General features: G+C 41.6%; 1 non-coding gene across 1 annotated transcript; it reads left to right on the forward strand.

Moving 5' to 3' along the window:
* The first annotated feature begins 21,137 nt into the window (after positions 1 to 21,137).
* On the forward strand, positions 21,138 to 21,210 carry TRNAG-CCC (transfer RNA glycine (anticodon CCC)). Its single transcript has one exon. It is a non-coding gene; the product is annotated as a tRNA-Gly (tRNA).
* Positions 21,211 to 22,150: the final 940 nt, after the last annotated feature.

A 22,150-nucleotide genomic window follows, 5' to 3' on the forward strand; every position in this document is an offset into this window, starting at 1 on the left:
TGGTTTTTTTTAAGTTGGGATACTACCTCGTCGGGGTGTATAGATACAATAAAATAATATATGAAAGCATTTAAGACAGTGTCTAGCAAAAAGTGAGCTTGCAGTGACTAGTAGCTATGATAATCACTATCGACTCCAAAATCGCTGCAGATGGTGACTGAAGCCAAGAAATTAAAAGATACTTACTCCTTGGAAGGAAAGTTATGATCAACCTAGATAGCATATTCAAAAGCAGAGAAATTACTTTGCCAACAAAGGTCCGTCTAGTCAAGGCTATGGTTTTTCCAGTAGTCATGTATGGATGTGAGAGTCAGATTGTGAAGAAAGCTGAGAGCCGAAGAATTGATGCTTTTGAACTGTGGTGCTGGAGAAGACTCTTGAGAGTCCCTTGGACTGCGAGGAGATCCAACCAGTCCATCCTAACAGAGATCAGCCCTGGGTGTTCTTTGGAAGCAATGATGTTAAAGCTGAAACTCCAGTACTTTGGCTGCCTCATGCAAAGAGTTGACTCATTGGAAAACACCCTGATGGTGGGAGGGATTGGGCGCAGTAGGAGAAGGGGATGACAGAGGATGAGATGGCTGGATGGCATCACTGACTCGATGGACGTGAGTCTAAGTGAACTCTAGGAGCTGGTGATGGACAAGGAGGCCTGGTGTGCTGCAATTCATGGGGTCGCAAAGAGTTGGACATGACTGAGCGACTGAACTGAACTGAACTGAAGAAGACATGCCCAGTGCTTTCTGTTTTTATTGTGAGCTGTGTTTTGCTCTGACACTGGTCTCCTTGATACCAGGGTCCTGCGTCTCTGAGAGCAGTGACTGAGGAGAGGATGTGATCATGACTGTGCAAAGAGATTTCTCTGGGTGAAATTGGCTCCTGCAGGAATGGGCCTTTGGCTTTATCATCAGCACATTCTAACCAATTGAACACATGACTCAGGTAAGAAGCTGATCATCAGCTGAAGTCACAGCTCAGTTTGAAAACTTAGTCTCAAGTAGACAGGCTTCCCTGGTGACTCAGATGGTAAAGAATTCTCTTGCAATGTGGGAGACCTGGGTTCGATCCTTGGGTTAGGAAGATCCCCTGGAGGAGGGCATGGCAATCCGCCCCAGTAATCTTGTCTGGAGAATCCCATGGACAGGGGAGCCTGGTGGGTTACAGTCCACAGGGTTGCAAAGAGTTGGACACGACTGAGTGACTAAGCCCAGAACAGACAGTACTAGTTTGGTAGGAAAAACCAGGATTTGTAACTATGATTAGGGATTAGGCACAGTTAATGAGTGGAAATTCTTAGGACTTTTGGACATAGCCTTTTGTTTCTCCTTTCCTGATACATTGGTGAAAAATAATCACATGGACAAAAAATAATCACATGGACAAAAGATGATAATTTTATGTGAAAGAGAATTGATACTCTCTGCTTAGAAGTAGCCCAGAGAGGAGAAGATTGATATCAAAATACTATTATTTAACAATTCATATGAAACAATCATAAAGTAATAAAATTTCCTAGTGAGGATATTGGAAAGAGAATTTATCTGCGTTTTTCTTTTTAATATTCACTTTTATAAAAGTATGATTGACAAATAAAATTGTAATGTGTTTAAACTGTACAGTTGATGATTTGACATATGTATACTTTGTGATAGGATTTACATCATCGAGTTATTTAACACATCCAACACTTCACATATTTACCTGTGAGTGCTTTTGTTTCTCTGTTTTTGGCTAAAACACAAGTTCCACTCTCTCAGCAAATTTAAATTAAAGCTAAGTTTTATGAACTATGGGGGCTTCCCCGGTGGTACAGTGGTGAAGAATCCGCCTGCCAATGCATAAGTCACGAGAGACGTAGTTTCAGTCCCTGGGTTGGGAAGCTCTCCTGGAGAAGGAAATGGCAGCCCACTCCAGTGTTCCTGTCCGGGAAATCCCATGGACAGAGGAGCCTAGCGGGCTACAGTCCACGGGGTCGCAAGGGGTCAGACGTGACTGAGTGGCTGAGCACGATATGATCATGAACTCTAGTCGCCTTGTTATACTTGAGATTCTCAGAACTTGTTCATCTTAGAACTGAAAGCTTGCTTTCTTTTTCCGACCTTTATTCCCCCCACTCCTCAGTCCCTGGCAACCATCATACTAAGCTGTATTACTATGTATTACTAACATATATTACTATGAGTTTGACTTTCTGAAAAATGTATTCCACATGTAAGTGATACTATGCAATACTTATCTTTCCTGTCTAGCTTATTTCCCTTAGCGTAGTGACCTGCAGATTCATGCATTTTAACTCAAGTGGTAGGATTTCCTTTTTTTTTTTTTAGAGACTTATATTCCACTGTATACCACACAGTCTTCATCCATTCATCCTTTGATGGACACTGATTGTTTCCACATCTTAGCTATTGTGAATAGCAATAATTATTGTTAATAATGGTCAATAATAGCTGTTCGAGATAATGGCTTAGTTGCCTTCAGATGTATTTCTAGAAGTGGGATTGCTGGATCATATTGAATTCTAACATATGGGTTCTCCTAGAGAATATTCCATGTGTGTTTGAGAAGAATGTGTACTCTGCTGCTGTTGGATGGAATGTTTTATATATATATATATACATATATGTATATATGTATATATGTCCGCTAGGTCTGTCTGGTTTCAGTCAGTTCAGTCGCTCAGTCGTGTCTGACTCTTTGCGACCCCAGGAATCGCAGCACGCCGGGCCCCCTGTCCATCACCAACTCCCGGAGTTCACTCAGACTCGTGTCCATCGAGTCGGTGATGCCATCCAGCCATCTCATCCTCGGTCATCCCCTTCTCCCCCTGCCCCCAATCCTTCCCAGCATCAGAGTCTTTTCCAATGAGTCAACTCTTCGCATGAGGTGGCCAAAGTACTGGAGTTTCAGCTTTAGCATCATTCCTTCCAAAGAAATCCCAGGGTTGATCTCCTTCAGAATGGACTGGTTGGATCTCCTTGCAGTCCAAGGGACCCTCAAGAATCTTCTCCAACACCACAGTTCAAAAGCATAAATTCTTCAGTGCTCAGCCTTCTTCACAGTCCAACTCTCACATCCATACATGACTACTGGAAAAACCATAGCCTTGACTAGATGGACCTTAGTCGGCAAAGTAATGTCTCTGCTTTTGAATATGCTATCTAGGTTGGTCATAACTTTTCTTCCAAGGAGTAAGCATCTTTTAATTTCTTGGCTGCAGTCACCATCTGCAGTGATTTTGGAGCCCAAAAAATAAAGTCTGACACTGTTTCCACTGTTTCCCCATCTATTTCCCATGAAGTGATGGGACCGGATGCCATGATCTTCATTTTCTGAATGTTGAGCTTTAAGCCAACTTTGTCAGTCTCCTCTTTCACTTTCATCAAGAGGTTTTTAGCTCCTCTTCACTTTCTGCCATAAGGGTGGTGTCATTTGCATATCTGAGGTTATTGATATTTCTCTCGGCAATCTTGATTCCAGCTTGTGTTTAAATCCAATGTTTCTTTATTGATTTACTGCCTGAATGGTCTATCCATTGTTGAAAGTGTGATACTGAAGTCCCCTACAATTATTCTATTCATGTCTCTTTCTTCCTTCAGATCTGTTAATATTTTCTTTACACAGTACTATGGTGTATGTAGTACCTTTACTAGGTACTATGATGTTGGGTTCATAAATATTTAAATTGTAAAAAATCTCTTAAAGTTGTTAATATTTATGATTCTTAAATACTGACAATTACTATAATTGAGCTGACCTCTTTATCATTATATAATGATCTTCTGTGCCTCTTGCTACTGTTTTTGGCTGAGATTCTATTTTGTCTGATATAACTGCCCCTGCTTTCTTTTGATTTTCTTTTGTGAAGAATATCTTTTTCCGTTCTTTCACTTTCAGCCTGTGTGTGCCCTCATTCTGAAGTGAATCTCTTATACATACCATATGGTTGGGTATTCCTTTTTAATCCATCCAGCCATTCTATGTATGAGATTAGAGAAACAAGCCCATTTACATTTAAAGTAATTATTCATAGGTATAAACTTTCTATTGCAAATTTGTTAATTTGTTAATTGGCTGTTTTATAATTCCTTTGTTCCTTTCTTGCCCTCCTCATTTGTCATTTCATGATTTTCTCTGATGGTATGCTTGATTCTTTCTTTTTATATATCTCCTATTCATTTTTGTTTCATAGTTACCACGAGGCTAACATCTTAGAGCTATAACAGTCTATTTTAAGCTGGTAGCAGCTTTATTTTGAACAGTACAAAAACTGTACATTTTATACCCCCATTTTATGTTTTTGATGTCACAATTTACATCTTTTATGTTTTCCCATTCATTGATTATTGTAGTTATAATTATTTTTAATCCTTTATGTTTTAACCTTTATACCTTAGTTATAAATGATTTACCATCCACCACGATATTATTGTTGTTTTGTCACTCACACTGTGTCTGACTCTTTTGTGACCCCATGGACTATAGTCCACCAGGCTCTTCTGTTTGATTTCCCAGGCAAGAATACTGGAATGAGTTGCCATTTCCTTTTCCAGGGGATCTTCCCCGCCCAGGGATTGGACCTGGACCTGCTGCTCTGCATAAAGATTGTTTACCACTGAGTCACTGGGAAAGCCCCATGATATTAGAAAACTCTGAATTTAACTATATATTGCCTTTGCCAGGGAGTTTTATTCTTTCATATGTTTTCATGTGACAAATTATTAGCCTTTCATTTCAGCCTGAAGAACTCTTTTCAACATTTCTAGTGCCAGGCTAGTGGTGATGAATCTTTCTACTTTTGTTTACTGGGAAATTCTTTATTTCTCTTTCAATTATGAAAGACAACTTTGCCGGTAGACTAATTTTGTTTGGCAACTTTTTTTTTTTTTTATTCTTTTAGCACCGTGAATACAACATCACACTCACTTCTGGACTGCGGGTGTCTACTGAAAATTCTGCTGCTAGTCTTATGGACATTCCCTCATACTTAACAAGTTATTTTTCTTTCCTTCTTTTTTTTTTTTGACCATGCCTCAAGGCATGTGGGATCTGATTTCCCTCGCTAGGGATCGAACCCTCGCTTCCTGCAGTGCAAGCATGGAGTCCTAACCACTGATCCACCAGGGAAGTCCCAACAAGTTACTTTTCTTTTGCTGCTTTTAATATTCTCTCATTGTCTTTAACTTTTGACTATTTAATGAGACTCAGTGTGAGCCCTTATGGATTCATCTTATATGATCTTCTTTGGGCTCCTGGATCTAGATGTCTGCTTCTTTTTCCAGGTTAGAGACATTTTCTGCCTTTATTTCTGTGATCCTGAGTTTGCAAATATTAGTCCTTCTGGTGATGTCCCATAGGTCCCTTAAACTATCTTCCCTTTTTTTCACTCTTTGTCTTTTTGTTCCTCTGATTGGATGAATTCCACTTTTCCATTTTCAAGTTTGCTGATCCTTTCTTCTATTTAATGTAGCTAATTCTGGAAGCCCTCTATAGAAGTCTTTTTTTTAGCTCAATTGTTATATTCTTCAACTTTAACCTTTTTGTTGTTGTTGTTTTAATATTTTCTATTTCTTTGTTGAAACTCTCATTTTGTTCATGTCTTGATGCCTGATCTCTCAGTGAGCATTTTTTTCTGACTGTTATTTTGAATTCTAGTGAGTAAATCACTTCTCTCCATTTCATTAAGATTGGTTTTAGAGATTTATCTTGTTCTGTGATTTGGACCATATTCCCTTCCACATTTGATGAAAGAGTCACCTATCTCAGTACCAAGAGACTAGTCTCACGTGGGAGGTATGCCTACTTAGTCCCATCCAAGCACCTTTGTGACCGTCCAAACTTCTGTCTTTGTCCTTAGTTGCTGCTGGGAGTTAAGGGTGTGCCAACACCCATCAGTGCCCCCAAAGGCCTGCAAAATGCTCAGATGTCTTTTAAGGCTCCTGGAGGAACTAATTGCCTGCACCTTCACCTCCTTGATTGGAGGCCTAGGTTTCAGGCTGCATCTGGGAAAGTCAGAATGTTAGATTTTCAGTCTAGCTCTTATTTGGAAGAAATCAGGAGCTGGTGGGTTTTTATTTTTTTCCTTTGTTACTCACTCTGTGCTGAGCCAGATTGACTAGTCATTGGAAGTGCTTGTGCACCCAGATAGAATTGTTTCTTTGTTTCATGTGGTCCTGGGGGACTCATGATTGCTAAGCTCTGTCAGCTCCCAGAGCTAGGTGACTTGGGAACTTGTCTCTTGGGTGGCAGCAGTAACAGTTAGGGTGGTAGGTGTGTTGACAAGTTCCTTCCAGGGAGAAGCTAGAGGCTTAGTTCTGAGCAGAGACAGCAGGGAGTGTGACTACCAACTTTATCAGGCTCCCAGGAGGATCCTAGTCAACTTCCACATGTGGGCTTATTAGGAGATGAAACCTTAGGCTGCAGCTGGGAAAACATGCCGTCACGTCCCTTCCAGGAACAAACTGGGAGATGGGGTATTTTTGCTTGCTCTGTGCTGAACCTGGGGAAGACAGCTGCAGGGAGTACTTTTACACCTACTGGAAAATTGCTTTTTGTCTGTTTAATATGGACTTGGGGACTCATGAATGCCAAACCCTGTGGGCTATCAACGATGGATGGCTGAGGGGCCCTCACTCAAGTGGCAGCTATGTAAGTTGGAGCACCAGCTGTGTGGACAAGCCTCTTCTTGGGTGATGACTCGGCTTGCTCTTGGAGTGAGCTGGGGAAAGAATGTATGAGGGAAGTGCCCACAGTCTCTTTTGGGCTTTAGAGAGGATCACAGTCAGATCCTAGACTAGAGGCTCATCGGAGGCTGAGCCAGTTGGTAGTCCTGAGCTCCTTGTTAAGAGAGAATGCTTGAGCTGATACCTAAGGGTGTGGAGGTGTGTTCAGTCATTCAGTCATGTCCAACTCTTTGCGACCCCCATGGGCTGTACCTGAGGGATGATTTGCAATTACATGATAAGGGAAAATGTAGCAAGAGAACACTTGCTAAGTAAAGGGAACAGTTGTCATTAACCGCAAGGAAAGAGAAAGCGTGAAGGTGGTATAATCTGCTTAGGGCACAGAGTTAAGTGTGAATAGTGGTGGTGCTTGGGGCAGGGAGGGAGAGCAGAGTCTGAATTGTTAAGGGATATTATCCAGAGAGCAAGAGAAGGAATAGATGAGTTTGAAGCCTAGAGGACAGATTAGGCTTGTTCTTTAGGGAGGTTGCCCTGGTGATGGACTTCCCTGGTGTCTCAGTGGTAAAGAATCCACCTGCAACATAACAGCTGCAAGAGACACAGGTTCAACCCCTGGGTCAGAAAGATCCCCTGGAGAAGGGAATGGCAACCCACTCCAGCATTCTTGCCTGGAGAATCCCACGGACAGAGGAGCCTGGCAGGCTACAGTCCATGGGGTCGCAAAGAGTTGGACATGACTGAAGCGACTTAGCATGCATGCATGCTATACTGGCTATATTGAGAAGCCTGCATTAGAGTGAAGAAAGGGAAACCAGTTAGCAGACAGTGCAAGAAAGATGATGGTTTGAACTTAATGACAATAGAAATAGGATAAATTTGAGAAATAGCAGAGAGAGAATTGACAAGACCAGTGATTACTGGGGTGTTCAGTTCAGTTCAGTTCAATTGCTAGGTCATGTCTAACTCTTTGCGACCCCATGAATCGCAGCATGCCAGGCCTCCCTGTCCATCACCGACTCCTAGAGTTCACTAAACTCATGTCCATCGAGTCACTGATGCCATCCAGCCATCTCATCCTCTGTCATCCCCTTCTCCTCCTGCCCCCAGTCCCTCCCACCATCAGGGTGTTTTCCAATGAGTCAGCTCTTCACATGAGGTGGCCAAAGTATTGGAGTTTCAGCTTTAGCATCAGTCCTTCCAATGAACACCCAGGACTGATCTCCTTCAGAATGGACTCGTTGGATCTCCTTGCAGTTGAAGGGACTCTCAAGAGTCTTCTCCAACACCACAGTTCAAAAGCATCAATTCTTCAGCACTCAGCTTTCTTCACAGTCCAACTCTCACATCCATACATGACTACTGGAAAAACCATAGCCTTGACTACACAGACCTTTGTTGGCAAGGTAATATCTCTGCTTTTGAATATGCTATCTAGGTTGATCATAACTTCCCTTCCAAGAAGTAAGCATGTTTTAATTTCATGGCTGCAATCACCATCTGCAGTGATTTTGGACCCCCCAGAAATAAAGTCTGACACTGTTTCCACTGTTTCCCCATCTATTTGCCATGAAGTGATGGGAGCAGATGCCATGATCTTCGTTTTCTGAATGTTGAGCTTTAAGCCAACTTTGTCACTCTCTTCTTTCACTTTCATCAAGAGGCTTTTTAGTTCCTCTTCACTTTCTGCCATAAGGGTGATGTCATCTGCATATCTGAGGTTATTGATATTTCTCCCGGCAATCTTGATTCCAGCTTGTGCTTCTTCCAGCCCAGCATTTCTCATGATGTACTCTGCATAGAAGTTAAATAAGCAGGGTGACAATATACAGCCTTGACGTACTCCTTTTCCTATTTGGAACCAATCTGTTGTTCCATGTCCAGTTCTAACTGTTGCTTCTTGACCTGCATATAGGTTTCTCAAGAGGCAGGTCAGGTGGTCTGGTATTCCCATCTCTCTCAGAATCTTCCACAGTTTATTGTGATCCACACAGTCAAAGGCTTTGGCATAGTCAATAAAGCAGAAATAGATGTTTTTCTGGGACTCTCTTGCTTTTTCCGATGATCCAGCAGCTGTTGGCAATTTGATCTCTGGTTCCTCTGCCTTTTCTAAAACCTTTCCTAAAATCTGAAAGTTCACGGTTCATGTATTGCTGAAGCCTGGCTTGGAGAATTTTGAGCATTACTTTACTAGCATGTGAGATGAGACTCTTGAGAGTCCCTTGGACTGCAAGGAGATCCAACCAGTTCATTCTAAAGAAGATCAGTCCTGGGTGTTCTTTGGAAGGAATGATGCTAAAGCTGAAACTCCAGTACTTTGGCCACTCTCCAATGAGAGTTGACTCATTGGAAAAGACTGTGATGCTGGGAGGGATTAGGGGCAGGAGGAAAAGTGGACAACAGAGAATGAGATGGCTGGATGGCATCACCGAGTCAATGGACATGAGTTTGAGTGAACTCTGGGAGATGGTGATGGACAGAGAGGCCTGGAGTGCTGCAATTCATGGGGTCGCAAAGAGTTGGACATGACTGAGCGACTGAACTGAACTGAACTGAGATGAGTGCAATTGTGCAGTAGTTTGAGCATTCTTCGGCATTGCCTTTCTTTGGGATTGGAATGAAAACTGACCGTTTCCAGTCCTGTGGTGTAGGGTAAGGAAAAGATGACTCAAAGCTGACTCATAGTTTTCTTCATTGGATAACTGAGTGGATTAATATGAAATTCACTGAGTTACAGAGAGCAGCCAGTTTCAAAGCCAAAGGGGAGATGAATTTAGCTTTTCATATGTTGACTCTGAAGAGCCCGTTAGTTATCCAGGTGATGGAGAAGGGTGTACATTAAAAACAAGAGATCTGAACTTGAATATACATTTGGCATTTATCAATATACAGATAATACTTGAGGTCTTGGAGAATATATGGGTTGAAAGAGAAGAGGGCTGAATAAGAGAGCAAAATTAGACGACTTCCCTGGTGGTTCAGGGTTAAGAATCCCCTGCCAATGCAAGGGACACAGGTTCGATCCCTAGTCTGGGAAGATCCCATGAGCTGAGAGGCTACTGAGCCCACACATCACCAGTACAGAGCCTGTGCTCTAGAGCCCAGGAGCTGCAACTACTGAAGCTTGTACTGTGGAGCCTGTGCTCCACAAAAGAAATAGCCAGCACAGTGAGAAGCCCGCACCGCACCACTAGAGAGTAGCCCCTGCTTGCCACAACTAGAGAAAGTCGGTGCACAGCAACAAAGATCTACCACAGCTGAAAATAAATGAATAAAATCATTTAAAAAAAAAGAAAAGCAAGAGAAAGAGGCCTTAATATGTTACACTGAGCTCTGGATCTTACCCTTCTGCCTACATCCATCACTAAGATTTAAAATTCTATATTAAAGCAAAGATAGCCATGTCCTAAAATAGAGATTTCTGAAGAATGAAGAGTTCATTACCTCGGATACAATTAAATTGTTCAGGTGTTGAGTATCCATGAAAAGATAATATCATAAATATCCTTTAGGGATGTTGATCATATGAACTCCAATCTACTGAAATAATGCTTAGGATCACACTGAAAAAATGAAATAACCTTGCTGAAGCTAACAAGAAAATTGTAATTACAACTATATATATAATATGAAGTCATAAATAATAATAAAAACATGCAAATAAATAGCCACTACTCTTCAGATCTCAAACCTTACAACTAGGTTAGTAACTCCTTTCTCCCAGGTATTATAAAATGTAATTACTTGAGCTTTGTAATTACCTAAAGTCTGAGCTTAAATCAGCCATGCTACCAAAGGCTCTTTTATAATCTATCACACACCAAGCACACATCTCAATTTATTTGTCTTCATTTGAGGAAGAATAACTGAGCATCAGGGAAAGTCAATCAAGAAACCAGAAAAAGCGCTGAAGATATAATGTACATGCATGATGAATCCAAGAAGGGGAACTAACTTCCAACAGAGCTCTTCATCCTGCAGATAGACGGGCATGTTTCACTTTATATTTTGTGAAGGTGTTAATTCAGGTGTTAATTTCCTGCCTCGGTAAGATTGGCTCTAATGCTAGGTGGTTCCAAGGATTTTGAAATTCAAGAATACAAGAAGGCATCCTGTACTAAATCTTAGTAGGTAGAGCTCTCCTTTCCATTAGAGCAGGGGTTCCCAACCTCCAGGATCTAATGCCTTATGATCTGAATCCAAGCTGATGTAATAATGATAGAAATAAAGTGCACAGTAAATGTAATGCTCTTGAATCACGCCAAAACCATCGCTCCCCTCCCACCTTGTCCATGGAAAACCTGTCTTCCACGAAACCAGTCTCTGGTGCCAAAAGGTTTGGGGGATCACTACACTAGAGACAGATTTAAAACCACATGGATTAATATTAGAAGGATAGCAAAGGTTTGCATAAGGAGTTTCAGGAATACTGGTACCATGGACATTTTCGAGATTGATTTTATTAGTAATTGCAATGGCAATTAGTGAATTCTTCTCAGACATTTTCTAGAGTGCTGACATACATGGCTTTGCCTCGGCTGGACCATAAAGCTCATTTCAGGACTTGGACAAAATCCAAGCGATTGGAAGTATTGTGCATCCTGCCTTCACGTTCATCATCATGAAACCATACAGAGAAGTCTCCTTTGTTCCATATGTCTTGATGTTATCTTCTTCCAGAAAGCGCTTGGATTTTTTTTTTAATGTTTATGATGTTAATCATAGCAGCAACAATAATAGTAACAATAACAAACATTATTAGAATGAGTGACTTTAGTGAAGTTGCAGTGTCTGTATATAAAATCGATTATAATTTCTATATTATTGGGGCTTCCCTGGTAGCTCAGAGGGTAAAGAATCTGCCTGCAATACAGGAGATGTGAGATGCGGGTTTGATTCCTGGGTCAGGAAGATCCCCTGGGGGAGGAAATGGCAAACCATGCCAGTATTCTTGCCTGAAAAATCCCAGGGACAGAGAATCCTGGTGGGCTAGAGTCCATGGGGTCACAAAGAGTCAGAAATGATTGAGCGACTAAGCATAGCACAGCGTATACTAACCACAAACAATTAGAGTATTTAAACAGCTTTGTTGGGGTACAGTTGACATATAATAAACTGCACATATTTAAAGTATACAACTGGATAAGTTTTCATATACATACATTCATAAAACCATAACCACAATCAAGAAAACGAACTTATCCATCAGTCTCAGAAGTTTCCTTTGACCATTTGTAATCCCCCCTTTCACCCCTCCATGCCCTGTCTCTACTCTCATCTGTTTTCTGTCACTGTAAATTGGCTTGCATTTTCTAGATTTTCATATATATGAAATCATAGTCTATGCGCTCTTTGGCTTCTTTCACTCAGCTTTATTTTGAGGTTCATTCACGTTGCTTGGGATGCTTCAGCACTTGGGTTTCTATAGCCATCACTGTCTACCTTTTTTTTTTTCCCTCTTTCTCCCACAAAAGAAGAAGAGGAAATATATTATCATGTCTCACTCAAGCCCTCTAGGTAACAAAAACCCTCTTCTCCCATTTCAAGGAGCTTGTGCAAGCAAAAACGAAAGACAATTTCTGTCTTTTTCTTGGTAGCACATAGGAGAGGAAGCTTTTTATACCAGAAGAGATGAATAAAAGAGGTCACTGTTCGTGGACCCATCTCTGGGTTAGGCAGTTCTGTTCTCAGCACTTTGTGAATGCTAAGGTTACCGCATCCCTATGGCTTCCAGAATATGAATTGTATGGCCTTGAAAATGCCTAACGGTGCTACCTGTCCATTTTAAGTTTAAAAGTATATCGCTCGTATAGTTGGCTTTAGTACTGGAAGGGCAGAAACTGAGCTTTCTCACAGCTTGTGGTGATAAGTGAACTGCTCCAGGCAGACTATCATTACCATGGGTATGCGGTCTAATCTCCAATCGAATGGGCATTTTACAGCTTTGTTTAGCTTGGTTTATTTTCTTATCCCTGAGCACTAGTGCCTGGAGAGGTGTCATATTCAATGCTTGCCTCTCATCTTCAATATCCTGGAGTATCGTGTTTAAACTATGATGAGCTATTGGGACACACCTTTCAAGCAAGAAGTTTTGAAATGGAAATACCAAAGTTCAGAGGGTTACCGGTCCAAAGCGAATCAGCCCCAGTGCAGCTCAAGTTTTACCCAAGGTTCCAAATATATCTCAGAATTATTGGAGAAAGAAATCTTAGCTACCCTATTAGGATGGATTCAAAGAGAGCTGCTGAAGGATTGTATACATTGGTAAGATGAAATTTGTATGGCAAGTTATCCTGTCTGTATGAACAGAGAAGCAAAAAGCTTTACCAAGGTCAGTGGGAGACTCAAGATGAGCTTGGGTTGCATATATTCTCTGTGGCAGACATAGAACCTCTTTATCTGTCTGTACCTCTGTTTTCTCAAATCAAAGAAGTTGGTGAAGTCGTTAATTGACCTCTAAAATCTGTTCTCATTCTGTCTATGTGTCTAAGAGCTCAGAATTCTCAATTTCAGAACTGCTTTCTTGGCACATGACTGCATGGTTTCTATCTTGGAATTTCTTGGAAGTTCTCTCTTTCTGAGAACAGAGAGAAGTACATCTAAGGATTGTTTAACATTTGCTTATTAATTTATTTTCATTCATTGCACCTATTAGATATTTAAGCACTAGGATGGACACTATCAAGGCACAGGGGTTATACTTGACACGGAAAAGATATGTATATGTACGCACGTGTGCGATCTTGTCTGACTCTTTACGACCCTTTGGACTGTAGTCTGCCAGGCTCCTCTGTCCATGGGATTCTCCAGGCAAGAATACTGGAGTGGGTTGCCATTTCCTTCTCCAGGGGATCTTCCTGACCCAGGGATTGAACCTGCATTTTCTGTGTCTCCACTTTCTGGCAAATAAAGAGTTTTCAGTGGGAAGAATGGCCAAATAAGCTTCAAGTCCTACCAAGCCGAGAAATGAGGTCTATATGATACTATAACTGTGGTTCTCAGTGGAAATGATTTTGCTCCCGTGGGATATTTGGCAATGTCTAGAGACACTTTTGGTTGTTACATCTTGGGGAGAGGGTGTGGTACCTAGTGGGTGGAGGCGAGGGATGCTGCTGAACATTCTACCACATTCTGGATGCCTCCACAGCAAAGACCTATCTGGCCCCAAATGTCAATACTGCTGAGGTTGAGGAACAGCAAAAACATGAAGTCAGTCTAATTAAAACCACAGGCCCCTGGAGGCTTATCTGGCTTTCAAATGAATTCTACAGGTGTGTCTCGCAAAAGGGGCAAGAGACTTGGGGATGATTTGAAGTTTCGGTTCAGTCGTGAAGCATGAGTAGCTGTGAACCAGCTGAACTAATGAAGAACAGGAGAGAAGAAGAGCTTTCCAGGGAGAAGACCCAGGCAGAACTGGAGGGTGAGGGATCCTGGGACTGTGACTGAGTGGCAGGTCTTGCTACACAGTGCAGAGCCCCTGTGGGCTCCATGTGGGCAGAGGTGGCACAGTGAGAGGTCCTGGCTAAATTGCTAAAAATCTTGTGTTTTTTCTTGAAAGTGATGCTGAGATGCAGTGAATGATTTTAAGTAAGACAGTAACTTGGTCAAATCTCTGTGTTTTTTTTTTTTGCCCCACCCGGTGGCATGTGGGATCTTAGTTCTCTGGCCAGGGATCGATCCTGCAATGCCTGCATTGGAAGTGCTGAGTCTTAACCACAGGACCACTAGGGAAGTCCCAAATCACTGTTTTCTAATAATCAGTCTTTGGGGAAAGGTGGTTCTAAAGGAGTGAGAGAGGGAGGCAGTGATGAGTTGTTTGTATTTAGCCCAGGCGTGATGTGCTGAAGACCCGTTTGGGTCTTGCAGTGACCATGCAAGTGAAGATACAATCACAGGTTCAAAACCTTGAGACTATGGTGTTGTCACAAGAGGTTGCCAGTCAGAACAGAGAATACTAGAGGATGACTCTCAGGTTCCATCTCTACTAAATAAACAGTGATGGCTTTTCACCAAGACAGGAAACATAAAAGGAGGGATGGATGTGGATGAGAGAGAGCAGTTCCTACCTTGTTGGCAGCAAACGTGAAGCCAGCTTCATTAAAACCATTGGTCCTTGGGGCCTCATTGAGCTTTCAAACTTGCCTTTGCATGGAACACATGGAACGATTTCCTGAAACATAACCTGATGTGTTAGCTTGGCTTAAAGATGGAAATACAAGAAGGCATCTATTCTGACAGGTTTACAAGCAGCACAAACTCATAAGGACATCCTTGTCAGAATTGTCTGCTTGGCCTTTATTGGAAGCAATTATTCCAGACAACTGAAGCATAGTTATAAGGGCACCAGCTAGACATAACTCAGGCTGTGTTATCTTGATGGCTGCTGACTCTTCGCCTGCAGACCATGATGGTGGTCACAGGTGGAGGAGGCCCTGCAATCACCTGGTTCTGCCCTCCTTTGATTGGTTACTAGGGTTTGAATGAAGGCAACAGAAGCCTCTGGGCTGATCAGTTTGTATTACCCTTCTCGAGGTGCTCTGGAAGTTTCCTGGCCACTTAGATTTACAAGAGACTTTGGTCTTCATGAGATTGCTTCTGATTTGTCTTACCAGAAGCATTTCCTTTGGGTAGAAATCTAGCCAGCAGGACATTGATTTGTTCAGTTTCTGATATTTGAATGTGTGTTCTGTGGTGTTTTCTGCATAATTTGGTTGCCATCTTGACTTTGTCCTTTTCTTGGGTTCCAGGAATGGGGTAAGATTTTATAGTTGGTGTGAGAAGATCTATTTCACCCCACTTCTCAGAATAGCATCCTACATAACTAAGCACTAAGATAAGTGCCTTTACTCTCTCTCTCTCTCTCTTTTTTTTTTTTTTAACAATTTTTAACTACTTAATAAAATTTTTTTAAAATTTATTTTTAATGGGAGGATAATTGCTTTACAATGTTGTACTGCTTTCTGCCATACAACAACATGAATCAGCCATAAGTATACAAATGTCCCTTCCCTCTTAGAGCATCTCCCCAGAGCTGCACTGGGCTCTGCATCTTTAGCCTCCCATTACCAACATTACCCACTTAAGCACAAAGTTTGTGGCATTAGTAACTTCCCTCTGAGCAAAGGAAGTTCTGGCATCCTGGTTGTTTATCTTATCTCTCTGCTTATCCTCTCTCTTCCAAAAACTGTTTTTCAGATCTTTGGTGTTTTTTTGTGCATTTATTTATTGGAATAGTGTTTATTCAGCACTTTATCTTGGGTATCTGAAAATAAGTTAGAGAAATTGGAGTATTATTGACAGTGATAAGAATTATGTTGATAAAGCCAGAATCAAGAAAAGGAGAGCCTTGCATTTTAAATTATACTAGGAGCTTATAAAGAATGAACTAGAGTATATTGGAGGTCATTGGAAGGAAGAGCAAGTGGCTTGAGTTATTGGAAATCAACTGAGTCCAGAGGTTGGTCCAAATCCTGGGAGGTCAGCAAGTGAATCAACTCAATAGGACCCATCAAAAGCTGTGTTAATAAAGTAAAGGGGTTAAGGCTTGGACAGAAAGCCTAAGAGATAGTCTTCTTGGGGAGCGCTAAAGGCAAGGAAAAGAATCTGAGCAACCCTATGTCTACAATGATAATAAAACTTTTATTTGCATTATATTGTGCCATTTGCAAAGTACTTTCAAATACTCTTCTCTTTGTTTCATTTAATCTTAACCACAGCCTTATGAAGAAAGTTATTACTATCAACATCGTACACCTGCGCATAGTAAGTGGTAGAGCTTTGAGAAGAGAGCCCTGGTCTTTTGGCAGGAGGTTCAATATCCTCCCCACTACATCCATATTCCTTCCGTACCCTGGAGGGAAGTGATTTCTTGCAATCTAAGCTGTCGGTTCAATGTGATGTTATTGATGAGCTCATATCACAGAAGGGGCATAGAATACAATTAAGAGCAAGAATTCTGCTGTTTGGGGATAGTTGTCACAGTAACCCAAGGGATTCTTATAAGTTATAAGACTTCAACAGGAAAGTTTATCCTGAAGCACAATTCTGATTTCATAGTTTCTCTGCTTTAAAACTTGGATTACCAATCTGTGGCTGAGGCTTTCCTCTCTCTGGCTGATACTTGCCACTCCAGCCTCTTTATTTCCCATCGTATACGTGGGTCACACAACTGCACCAGATGACCAGGCAGGCTTAGTTAGCCCTTTCTTATTTCCATCGTGTTGCAATGCTCTTTTCTTCTGTTTCCACCTGTACGATTCTACCTGTCAGTCAATATCTGACTCATACGTAGTCTTCTCGAATACGGCCTCCATTTCCTCCTGCCCTGTCTATACTGTGTATTCCCATTGCATTTTGTTTGCATCTTTTTTTTTAAATTGTTTTTATTGATTCATGTACATGGCTGCTCTGGGTCTCAGTTGCGGCATGTGGGATCTAGTTAACCGACCAGGGATCAAATCTGGGCCTTCAGCACTGGGAGCTCCAGAGAAGCCCCTTGTTTGCATTTTTATAGCACGGGTTGCAAACTTAAATATGTGCATGAACCAGCCAGATGAACAGAGGAGGTTATTAAGTGTAAAATAAATGAACAATGATGACTGTGGCAAGACCCTGAGCTCTTCACCTAATAGGAAGCCACTGCTCAGTTCTGGGCATAAAATGAGCCCAGTCGTGTGTGTGTGTGTGTGTGTGTGTGTGTGTGTGTGTGTATGAAATTCCTTGGTTTTAAAAATATTGGCAAATGGGAGGGGGGTTCAGGATGGAGGGGAAATATGTATACCTATGGTCAGTTCATGTTGATGTATGGCAAATACCATCACAATATTGTAAAAGTAGTGAAAGTCACTCAGTCATGTCCAACTCTTTGCAACCCCATGGACTATATAGTCCATGGAATTTTCCAGGCCAGAATACTGGAGTGGGTAGCCTTTCTTTTCTCCAGGGGATCTTCCCAACCTAGGGGTTGAACCAAGGTCTCCTGCATTGCAGGCAGATTCATTGCAGCTGAGCCACAAGGGTATCCTCAAATTAAAATAAATACATTTTTTAAAAGAAAAACATATTGGAAAATAAATAATTCAAATATTTTTGAAAATCTCAGTTGGTTAAATAAAAATCTGTCTGAAGGCTATGTTTGGCTGATGATCCTACTTTCTGACCTTACCCTGCAGAGTTTGGGGATGAATAAATGGTACAGATCAGAATATACTTTCTCAGTTATTAATTATAAATACACTGAGTGTGAGAACAACATGAGATTATCTTTTTAACCATAGAGTGCCTTTTCTAGAATAGGTGCTTAGTAAGTTTCTGTTGAATTGCAGGCAGCCTTCAGAGGGTAAGGATTGGAGAAAATGAGCTGGCTGGATGGAGTGTGCTATTTTAGGTTAGACAGGTTGAGACCACGCTTTTTGTAAAGTGTATCATTTGGGTGTTTTATTAATCACTGCTGCCAGTGCCTTTAAATATTTTAATAATTGGTATATTTTACTCTTAGCATGCCCTGGGGCCTTTTTTTTTTTTTTTTTTAAGAAATGGCAGTTTTAAAAAATGAAAATAGAATCCCTGCTCAATCAGCATTCAAACTGCCAGGTGTCACTTGGGTGCTTCCTCCGCTCCAAATCTGGGTCAGCATGGCATTTGGGGACTGGGACACCTGCCCTGCCTTCCCTAGCAAATTTGACTGGCTGAAATTGGGCTTCTTAGGTAAAATTGTCTTTCAGGTTAGAACCCTGAAAATTATCCCCTGAAACAATTCTCTCTTTGGAATGTGAACCTCCATACTTCTAGCAAAGCTTGGAAGAAGGGGAAAAAAGAAAACACTTCACCACCACACCTCAATGTTGCCTTTGCAACTATTAAAATATCTTTTCTAAGTTACAGATTAGCCATCTTTGGGGGAGCCTAAAGGCAGTGGGACCCCACTCCAGTACTCTTGCCTGGAAAATCCCATGGATGGAGGAGCCTGGTAGGCTACAGTCCATGGGATCGTGAAGAGTCAGACATGACTGAGTGACTTTACTTTCACTTTTCACTTTCATGCTTTGGAGAAGGAAATGGCAACCCACTCCAGTGTTCTTGCCTGGAGAATCCCAGGGATGGGGGAGCCTGGTGGGCTGCTGTCTATGGGGTTGCACAGAGTCGGACACGACTGAAGCGATTTAGCAGCTGGGCACAGGCAGGTCTCCTTTCATGGCACTTTGCTGCTTCTGCCTTGCTTACTGTGTGAAGGTGTGCGATAATCCTGTTTACAGCAAGTCTATCAGTGCCATTTTCAACAGCATTTGTGTCTCGGCGTCATGTTCTGGTCATTCTTGCAATATTTTAAACCCTCCACCAGCAATAAGATTATGAATTCCTAAAGGCTCAGGTGATGCTTAGCATTTTTTAACAATAAAATATTTAAAAATTAAGGTAATTTTTTATATGTAACACTATTGTACACTGAATGTATAATACAATGAAAACACAACTTTCACATGCACTGGCAGACCAAAACATTCAGGTGTCTCACTTTATTGCAACATTTGCTTTTCTGTGGAAGGAAACCCACAATACCTCCGAGGTCTGACTGTTTAGAACTCCTTAAGGTTATTCAGCACTTATTAAAACAGAGGTTGGGCAAAGTGAGTTTATTTACCAAATCTGAGAAGAAGGTAGCAGTGAAAGGATAGACATGTCGGGGGTTTGATTTCAGTTTTATTTTTAGTGACAAGTGTCCTCGTTCTGTGCCAGGATGCTAACATAGTCACTCTTGGAAAGAGATTGTTTTCTTGCTCTGTTGCTTCTCTTTTCTGCACTAAAGCATCACTGACTCATGGAACTGTGGGCCCCGTCTTTCTTTGTTTTCACGCCAGGATTTTCTCGCGGTTGGCTCCTGCCACGGAAGGTTCCAACTTGACCTTTCCCTGTTCCTTTTCCTCCTGCAGTTCATCCAGTGACCACACTTGTGGAGTCATGATCTGTAACTGTCCTGCGACGCCCTTCACCTGCTCATCACTTCCCACCACGACTGCAGTCTTGCCTTTTTCGGTGCCAGGGTTTGCAAATTTCTCACTGTCCGCGTTGCTATCTAATTTTGTAAATCAACAATAGGCAGGGTGTGAAGCCGGAGTCACGTCACAGGACTGTGATTTTTTTTTCTTTCCCTCCCACTCAGCCATTCTGAATTGTCACTTTTCCACCGATTCTTAGACACGGAGTTGAAAAAATACATAAACAGCTTTGTGACTCACCTGAGGGAGTCTTTGACCTTTCCTTTCCATTGTTTGCACTTTTTCCCTCCCTCACTGAGGAATCAACAGTCTGCATTTTGAAACAAAATTCCTCGTTCTCCTCTAATAAAGGTGAAACAAGGTAAGGGAGGATTTTAAAAGACTCCACCGGGAAGAGTTTGGGAGGGATTATGAATAAGGAGAGAAAAAAAAATATGTAGACCTGAATATTTTAAAGACTATAAAGACATTTCCTTGCAAGCAGATTCTCTGTTTTTACCTTTAGCCTCTTGACCACACAGAACCCTTGACACAGAAACACACATCTACGTTATTCGGTCTTCATAAACACAATTCTCTGAATTCTGACTTTAAGGAGGATATGCCATGGAGCTAATAAAGCTAAAGCCCTGAGTGAGATCCCAGCAATATGTTCACATGGTTATATGCTCTGTAAAACTTGCCAAAGCAAGATATTTTAAACCACAATTGGCTTTTTTTCCGTTCCAATTGTCTCAATGACCCACTGTCTCCAATGACCTTGGGATGTTTTAAGGATCTCCCTAAGGGAATTCTGCTGCTAAGTCCCGTCAGTCGTGTCCGACTCTGTGCGACCCCATAGGCAGCAGCCCACCAGGCTCCCCTGTCCCTGGGATTCTCCAGGCAAGAATACTGGAGTGGGTTGCCATTTCCATCTCCAATGCATGAAAGTGAAGTTGCTCAGTCGTATCCGACTCTTTGTGACCCCATGGACTGTAGCCTACCAGGGTCCTCCATCCATGGGATTTTCCAGGCAAGAGTACTGGAGTGGGGTGCCGTCGCTAGTTGAGGACATATTTCAGTTCAGTCACTCAGTCGTGTCCGACTCTTTGCGACCCCATGAATCGCAGCACGCCAGGTTTCATGAGCTACAGTTATGTGACTATCTCTCCCTTCCACACAGAGTTAAGTTATTGCCAGCCTGGTTTTCAGGAATACTCCCACCTACTGAGCTGTCTTCAGGGCAAACTGGTTAATTAGAAAGTTTTCACTTAACAGGGAATTTAAGTTAGCTGCTACACAAGAAAATTTTAAATGTCCCCAAATTTTGCAAATTCAGTATGAAAGAAGCTCTAAAGAGTTTTCCCTATACTTGGCAATCTTACTAATCAGTATGACATCACTAGTGTTAAGTTATGAGGCTGAAATCTTTCCAAACGATTGATACAGGGAATTTTGATCTACCATAGCTAAATTAGGGGCTTCCCTGGTGGTCTAATGGTGAAGACTCTGTACTCCCACTGAAGAGGGCCCAGGTTCGATCTCTGGCTGGGGAGACAAGGTCCAACATGCTGCAACTAAAGATACTGCATGCTGGGATAAAAACTTTGGGGCTTCCAGGTGGCATTAGTGGTAAAGAACCCACCTGCCAATGCAGGAGATGCAAGAGACAAGAGTTCGATCCCTGGGTCAGGAAGATCCCCTGGAGGAGGAAATGGAAACCCACTCTAGTATTCTTGCCTAAAGAATCCTATGAACAGAGGAGCCTGGTGGGTTGCAGTCCGTAGGGTCACAGAGAGTCAGACTGTTACTGAAGCAACAACTTAGCACAGGTAGCTAAATTAAAGATTCAATTATTTGTTTTATTCTCTTGGTAGAAAATTATTTTTTATCACATTAGTATTATATGAATAGGTAATCAAATGGAAGTCAAAACTGTGGCAAAATATTATAGATGTGTGTCACAAGGTTAATTAATAAAAATATTATATTATTTTCTGGATTTTTGTGATGCTTGTGGCATTTCCCAACTTTTAAAAATTTGTGATCTGTTATGATTTCTCCTCCCATATATTTGTGTACCCTAATTTTTTTGTTCCTTTTCTTAAAAGGAGACTTCAAAGTTGTAAAAGCTTCAGGCCCCACAAAACCAGGATCCATACTTGATTTGAAATAACAATTGAGCTGAGAAACATTATGTGATTTGTCTCAATTATGTAGTTAGTACTTGGTACAAGACAACTTGAAGATAATAAATCTGTGTCCAGAGCTTACCTATTTATCTAAGAGGTCATATTGTCTTTTATTTTTATAAATTAAAAAAATTATTTATTTGCTGTTCAGTTCAGTTCAGTTCAGTCGCTCAGTCGTGTCCGATTCTTTGCGACCCCATGAATCGCAGCACGCCAGGCCTCCCTGTCCATCACCATCTCCCGGAGTTCAATCAGACTCACGTCCATCAAGTCAGTGATGCCATCCAGCCATCTCATCCTCTGT

Source organism: Budorcas taxicolor, chromosome 24, assembly GCF_023091745.1.
Source record: "Budorcas taxicolor isolate Tak-1 chromosome 24, Takin1.1, whole genome shotgun sequence".
Classification (NCBI taxonomy): Eukaryota; Metazoa; Chordata; class Mammalia; order Artiodactyla; family Bovidae; genus Budorcas; species Budorcas taxicolor.